This window comes from Notolepis coatsorum, assembly GCF_963971535.1.
Source record: "Notolepis coatsorum genome assembly, chromosome: 1".
NCBI classification, from domain to species: domain Eukaryota; kingdom Metazoa; phylum Chordata; class Actinopteri; order Aulopiformes; family Paralepididae; genus Notolepis; species Notolepis coatsorum.
Genome location: NC_140165.1, coordinates 61121371 through 61129151, shown reverse-complemented (window position 1 = coordinate 61129151; position 7781 = coordinate 61121371).

Below are 7781 nucleotides of genomic sequence, written 5' to 3'. Positions count from 1 at the left end.
CAAACAAGGGACTAAACACGTTTCGCAATTATGCCACAACAATGTGGAACGCCCTACCCAAAGCTGTAAAGGAATGTGAATCCCTGCCCACATTCAAAACCGCTCTTAAAGAGCACCTACGGGAGGCTGCAATTCGAAACTGGCCACCGTAAATGCCCAAAACCCCCACCACCTCCTAATAGACAGTCTCCTCACCACCGCATGTATATATTCCCTCCCCGCCGTATGTATATTTCCCTCCAACCCACCCACCCCCTCCTAATGTACAGTCCCCTCCCCATCATATGTATATACTCTGTCAGGATCTAGGGGTAACAGTACTGTATATTTGAATACCGTTATGTCACAAATGTATCAGTACTAAATACCTATATGTCCCTATGCCATAAATGTCGTGTATGTTGTGTATGTCATAAATGTCTATATGAATTGAAAATGGGGGACCCTGATGGAAACAAGACAAACGTCTTTCTCAGGTCTGCATCCCCTTAACAATTGTATGTATTGAGCCGTACTGTATTGTACCCATTCTGCAATCTGTTAAATAAAGTTTTCATTCATTCATTCATTCAATCAGGGAAAACGCGGAAGCAACGGCAGCACTGCTCCGCTGTTAATAAGCAATTCTCCACTTGCACAATCTGAAAGTAGCCACTTCCGGCTGACTTCCGGTTGCCAATGGCACTTCCTGTCCCATCCAAATACATACTTGACCTTACTCCTAGAACCCACCTCACCCCTGCCCACTTTGACAACCTAGGATGGCTTAGAGTAGACGACAGAGTACAGCAACTTGCAATGGGCCTGGTCTACAAGATACACTACACGACCAAGGTACCCATGTACATGACAAAATACTTCCCAAAGGTCAGTGAATACCACGATCACAACACCAGAGGGAGCTCCACAAATCATGTTAAACCCAGATTCGGCTCAAACAAGGGACTAAACACGTTTCGCAATTATGCCACATCAATGTGGAACGCCCTACCCAAAGCTGTAAAGGAATGTGAATCACTACCCACTTTCAAAAACACTCTCAAAAAACACCTAAGGGAGACTGCAACTCGAAACTGGCCCCTGTAAATGTCCGAACACAACCCCCTCCAATGTACAGTAAATTACCAAGTATGGTCTTGTCAATAATCCAATGTACAGTGTTGTTTGTACAGTTGTACAGTGTCCCCCACCCACCCCTCCTACCCAACCCCCCCCCCCCCCCACTCCTACCCAACCCCCCCCCCCCCCCCCCCACTCCTACCCAACCCCCCCCCCCCCCCACCCACCCAATCCAATGTACAGTTTCTACGCCTAATGTATATACTCTTTTCTTTCTGGACTCTTTTTGTATCACAAACAGTACTGTAATTGCAAATCTGGTATGTCATAAATGTATAGATGTAGCAGTACTGTCTATCTGTATGTCATATATGTTACGATGAATTGAAAATGGGGGACCCTGATGTAAACAAGACGAAAGTCTTTCTCTGGGCCCCGTTCCCCGTACCTGGTTCAACTAAGTCGATCAAGATGTCATTATCCAGATTCAGTTAACCCGATGTTTGAAGCCGGGATTTTCCTGTTCCTCGAAGGTGGATTCAGTCTCGTTAACTCGATTCAGACTTGAGACCCAGGATAAATGCGCGCGGCCGCTTCAGTTGAAAAGCCAGCACGTATCGATGGCAGAGATCCTGATTCTCTAACGGCATTGATTGATTAATTGATTTAAAACTTTATTGACAGATTGCAATACGGCTCAATCGCCTCGTCGACAAGTTAAATGCGTTATCTAGGCAAATTTTAAGTCCCTCATTACCTCAATCAATCAGATTATATTTCTTTAAACTTGCCTGCTGGATTGAATAATCAAATGAGATCTTGCTAGCGAAAGTAATTAGTTAAACTGTTATACAGAATTACGATACGGCTCTCTTACCCATTGATTGATGTGTGGTCTATCTTTTACTTATCTCCACTGTGGTCTAACGGGTTGTTCTTTTGACTTTCACGCAGACGACCGGGGTTCGAAACCCTAGTCTTTTCCTTCTTTTTGCAATATAGGAATAATTCAATTTGGTGCACGTTGAGAGCTATATAAAGAATGACATCCTCAATGCATGTAGATTTATAATATTTTAACTTAAAACCAGGCTACTTTGGCGTATAATCATTAATATTATATTCAAAAAAATTATATTGGAAACACAGGGTTTCGAACACCGGTCGCTGGGTTGGCAGGGTTGAGCACTACCTCTGCGCCACTGTGCCAGATGGGATAAATTCATTGTTTATACATTAATGAACGAGAGACCCGTGTTTAGAATATTCTTTATTTTGAATGAAGTTTTATTTCTTTATCCTCATTCATTAATGTGACGTCAACGGCTCATTCAATTTCTCAAATCCGTCAAACAGCGCATCTCATCAGACATCTTAATCCCAGTTACAATTAAAATAACCACAAAGTCATAATGTGTACATCGCACCGAGCGAGCGCCACGGTATATATAACGTGCATTATTTAGGACAAAGTGAATTTAGTATCAGCATTTTGGGTCTATTTTACATTTCAAAAGCCCCCTCTGGAAGAATGGAGCACAAAAACGTAATTCAGAATGGTATAATGCAGATCGTAGACTGTGGGAATAATTTCAGGAAACGGGCTGTCACTTCTTTGCGGGGGCGTGGCGATGGTTGATCCGGCTAACTTGAACTTAAACCCTGCTTTCGACCAGGCTCAAACTTTTGGATCTGTTGTCATGGTGATTTGGACAATCCAGGTACGGGGAGCCGGAAAGTCCGGCTTAAGTCAGACTTAAGCGAAAGTTATCCGGCTAACTCAGTTATCCAGGTACGGGGAACGGGGTGGTCTGCATCCCCTTAACAATTGTATGTATTGAGCCGTACTGTACTGTACCCATTCTGCAATCTGTTAATAAAGTTTTCATTCATTCATTCATTCATTGGTTTTAGCTACTTTTCTCCCCTTATTTAAACAACTTTGTCGTCACAGAGAGGCAATGAAACGTTTGTATTATTATAGTATAGAATGTATTTAATAAGCAAACGTTTGTCAGCAGGGTTTTTGGGCTGTATTTCATGTAAAAACGTTTACTGTTAGTTTCCTTGCTCAGCCAGCATTAGCTAACAGAAGCTAGTGGTTAAACAGGCCGGATTAGCTTTGAGCTAACTATCTTTCCCGACCCATGTATTCATTCCATTCTAAACATAACGTTAGTTTACAAAACATCCAAGTGCTCCTGTCCGTCTACGTCAAGGACGCCACAGCGTTAGCGATCTGTTGTGCATGTTTTTCCATTGGGTTTATCTTATCGGGGGGGAAACCCTTGCGAGCACGGGGAGAACATGCAAACTCCACACAGAAAGGCTGGGAGATACCCCACCTGAGTACCTGGCATCATGGAAACCTAGGGCCCTCATTCATCAACGTGTTCTACGCACAGATCTGTGCTTACCCTGTGCGTACGATCATTTCTAAGCAAAGAGTGGGATTCATCAATTTCGTTTTTGCATAATAACACTGGCATGTTCTGTACGAACCGTAGTTCATTATAGTTCATTGTAAAATAGCAACAGTAGTGTAATTATGGTCAAAACCCTATAAATAGCATTTGGAATAATAGATCTTTCTCTCAGAATGAATGCAGCATGGTTTATATAGCGTTATCGGAATATACGGGGTGTAGGCTACTGACTGACTGCGCTCCGCGTAGCTTGATTGATTGATTGATTGAAAAGTTTATTAACAGATTGCAGAATGGGTACAGTACAGCTCAGTACATACAATTGTTAATTGGGGATGCAGACCAACTTTCGTCTTGTTTACATCAGGGTCCCCCATTTTCAATTCATCATAAATCATAAAGCTCAACTCGTTATTATTTTGCGCACAGACCGCCGAAACACGGGAACGTTTTGATTATATTTAAAAGGCTTTACGTTAAACGAAACAAGTGGAATTTCGAAGCTGTAAGCAGAATAAGTCATATGAATATAGTGTTCTTCCCCCTTTTTACTGTATAAGAAAGAATAGAAAACGCATTGCAATGACACCATGCAGATAGTGGACAGACTATGTATATGATGGGATTCAAGTTCGCGTTTTTGTTGCTCATAGGCATGCTGTCAGAGTATGATATCTTAATCAAACATTCTATAACATTTGTCGTCACAGATCATGTCCTAATAGAACATAGGCTATGGCATGGATCGTGATATTGTGTGGACTGTAATTATTACTGTACCGGTACCACCCATTGTGACAACAGCCTTGTGAGTCCCGCACACAAACATGATGGAATTCAAGTTCATGTATTGAAAGGCATGCCTACATCATACATGCAGTGAGATTCATTGTTCTTGTATATGCTCTCTATTATTGTTTATATAGGCTACCCAATACTGACATCAAAATAGATTGTAGTATGCCTCTAGAAATCATATGCAGCAGGTAGAAAATTGACGGGAGATCCATCGCGATTTGGAATAGAATTGAGGAGAACTTTAATCCCTGGGTATCAATCAAACAACACGGGAAAAGGCAGTCATATTCCAGCGCGGTCTTTATTAGCCGACAACAAAATAGATGCCTCTAAAAATCATATAGCCAATCGAACACAACTAATAAAGGCATTCATATTACAGCACGGTTATAATGACACACAACCAACGCCAAACAGTGGTCAACGAACGGTCTTTATTAGTATTCTGAGCTGTCCAGGCAGAATTGCAGCAATGGTCTTAGGGAGCCGTTGATATCTGACATCACCGTTTACAAGTCCGCCTTTTATTATTTATCCCATAATACGCGATAGTGTCTTCTTGGTTCGACAGCAGTGAACAATCTTCGTGGAGTTTCTCAGGGTTCCGCTCGGGTCAGTCCATTATTTCACATCCCATGGGGGGTGTTTCCTCATTTTCATGACCATATATGGATAATCATGCACGAGCATTGACGGTAGAACAAAGTGGTATTCATCAACACGGAGGGGCATAGAGCCTGCGTACGCACCGTGTGATGAATCCCGACTTCCCTGTGCGTACACTAGTTCTACATTCCGTGCTTACGTGTGGAAATAGAAATGTTCTACGCACACTATTGATGAATGTGGGCCCTGGTCCCCAAGCGGGAATCGAACCCTGGACCTTCTTGCTGTGAGGCCACAGTGTTAACCACTACACCACCGTGCCGCCTCCCACACTAACATTGACTCCCACACTGACATTGACTCCTATGCTGACATTGACTCCCACACTGACATTGACTCCCACACTGACATTGACTCCCATGCTGACATTGACTACCATGCTGACATTGAATCCCACACTGACATTGACTCCCACACTGACATTGACTCCCAAACTGACATTGAATCCCACACTGACATTGACTCCCACACTGACATTGACTCCCACACTGACATTGACTCCCAAACTGACATTGAATCCCACACCTCCTACGTTGTGGACAAAAAGAAATCAACTCCAACATCAGTGTCTGAATCTAATCCCATCTAATTGTTCTGATTGTCTAATGTTTCTGTATTCATTAACAAAGTGACAACACTAGGTGGTGCAGTGGGCAAGGCGCTCACCACCAATGCAGGAGACGCTGGGTTCGAGCCCAGCTCTCCGCATTGCATTCAGCTTTGCTGGTCGTTCATACTAATACATTTGGCAGTATTAGGGGGTGGGAAGCTGATGGGTGGGGATCGGACGTTGTGGACAGCGACTCCTACAGGTCGGTTGGTGCGCCTGCGCAGTAGAATCAGGAAGCGACGGAGGCGGCGTCCCTCCAAACGCAGACCCCCGACGCTGAAAGATCGCGCTGTGCAGGTGAAAATATGCGACGGCTGCTACCTCGAGTACCGGAGGGGACTCGTGCAATGTATGGCTTCGTCCACATTACAGCTGGCTTGTGGGAGGCATGGCCAAACAGCATTCGAGACAGGGGAGGGTAGAATTGGACGATACGAAATTGGGATGGGAGAAAAATAGAAAATGGGAGAAAAAGTAGATAAAAAAAACAACAACGTGACAACACTGTAAATTAGTATAATTACTCTGTGTATTTATTGAGTATAATTAAAGATTGAATAAATTTATATAATAATGATTTTGCCATACATTGTGATCCTCCGAAGCTTCCTCTATGTAGCAGCAGTTGTGGCTCTTGTGTTTTCTGGAGGACTGATACACCGTGGCATAAATGAGCTGGAGCACGTCATCCAGACAGAAGAGCTTGAATTCTCTGTGCAGACTGCAGAGCACCTCAGAACCTGCTGGAGCTCCATGGCTTCTCTCCCTGAAGGCCTCACACAGGTTCTTCAAAGCCAAGTTACAAGGAGGATCTAAAATTGAAGAGACTTTCCTACAAAGTGGACAGTTCTTGTCTTCTCTGTCTCTCCAGTATTGTTGCAGACAGGCTTTACAGAAGCTGTGGCTACACAACAAGATGACAGGATCTGTGTAGATGTCACGGCACACGGGACAAGACAGATCCTCTTCACACTGAGACGAAGCCATTTTGTCACTCAGTAACACTCCCTCCTCTGGAATGCTCCCTGAAGTTTACTTTAACTGTTGTTATAAACTGTACATTGGAGGTGGTTGGGTGGGTGGGGTGTTTGGGGGGTTAGGGTAGGCGGGGTGGGGTAACTGTACATTGGATTATCGACGAAACCTTACTTGGTCCTAAGAAGAGGGTCTTGTGTATTATTGGGTTAGGACATTTACTGTACATTGGAGGGGGTTGGGTTAGGGTATTTACAGGGGCCAGTTTCGAATTGCAGTCTCTCGTAGGTGCTCTGAGAGTGGTTTTAAAAGTGGGTAGTGATTCACATTCCTTTACAGCTGTGGGTAGGGCATTCCACATTGATGTGGCATAATTGCGAAACATGTTTAGTCCCTTGTTTGAGCCAAATCTGGGTTTAACATGATTTGTGGAACTCCCTCTGGTGTTGTGGTCGTGGTATTCACTGACCTTTGGGAAGTAATTTGACATGTACATGGGTACCTTGGTCGTGTAGTGTATCTTGTAGACCAGGCCCATTGCAAGTTGCTGTACTCTGTCGTCTACTCTAAGCCATCCTAGGTTGTCAAAGTGGGCAGGGGTGAGGTGGGTTCTTGGAGTAAGGTCAAGTAGTAGTCTGACCAGTTTGTTTTGTGATGTTTGTAATCTTGTTTTTAGCGCCTTTGAGGTGCTTTGGTACCATGAGGTGCAAGCATAGTCGCAGTACCCTTGAATGAGTGCTCCTGATAGTGTGACGGATCTTATTGGTCTACTCTGCGTTGATGTTAAATGTTGATGTCCCGAGGGGGAGTCGAGCAGGGGAGCTCCCGCTCCGCGGGCGACGACATAGACCGCTGCACTAAGAAGTGAATCCACGGCTAAGTACCGTACCTATGCGTCTATTAACCCTGTTATGAGGAAGTGAGTTTAACTTCCCAGCCCGCTTACTGCCACAGTCACTTCTCAACACACCTGTTTCTGTGACTGTGGATATACTCACGGGCACCCGTTACAATAGCACCTCATACACTGTACTTAAAGGTGGTACTGTAGAAATAACATGAATAACATTCCACATGGGGATATGGGAAGTAAGGAGGGGATACATGATACATTGATTAATCAATATTTTTTTGGGGGGGTAGCAATACTTTTATTATTTTCGTTTCTTATATTATTTTATATAATAATTTTAAATCTCTCTACATAAAATTGTGTTTTTACATTGCAGAAAATCACAGCAAATGAC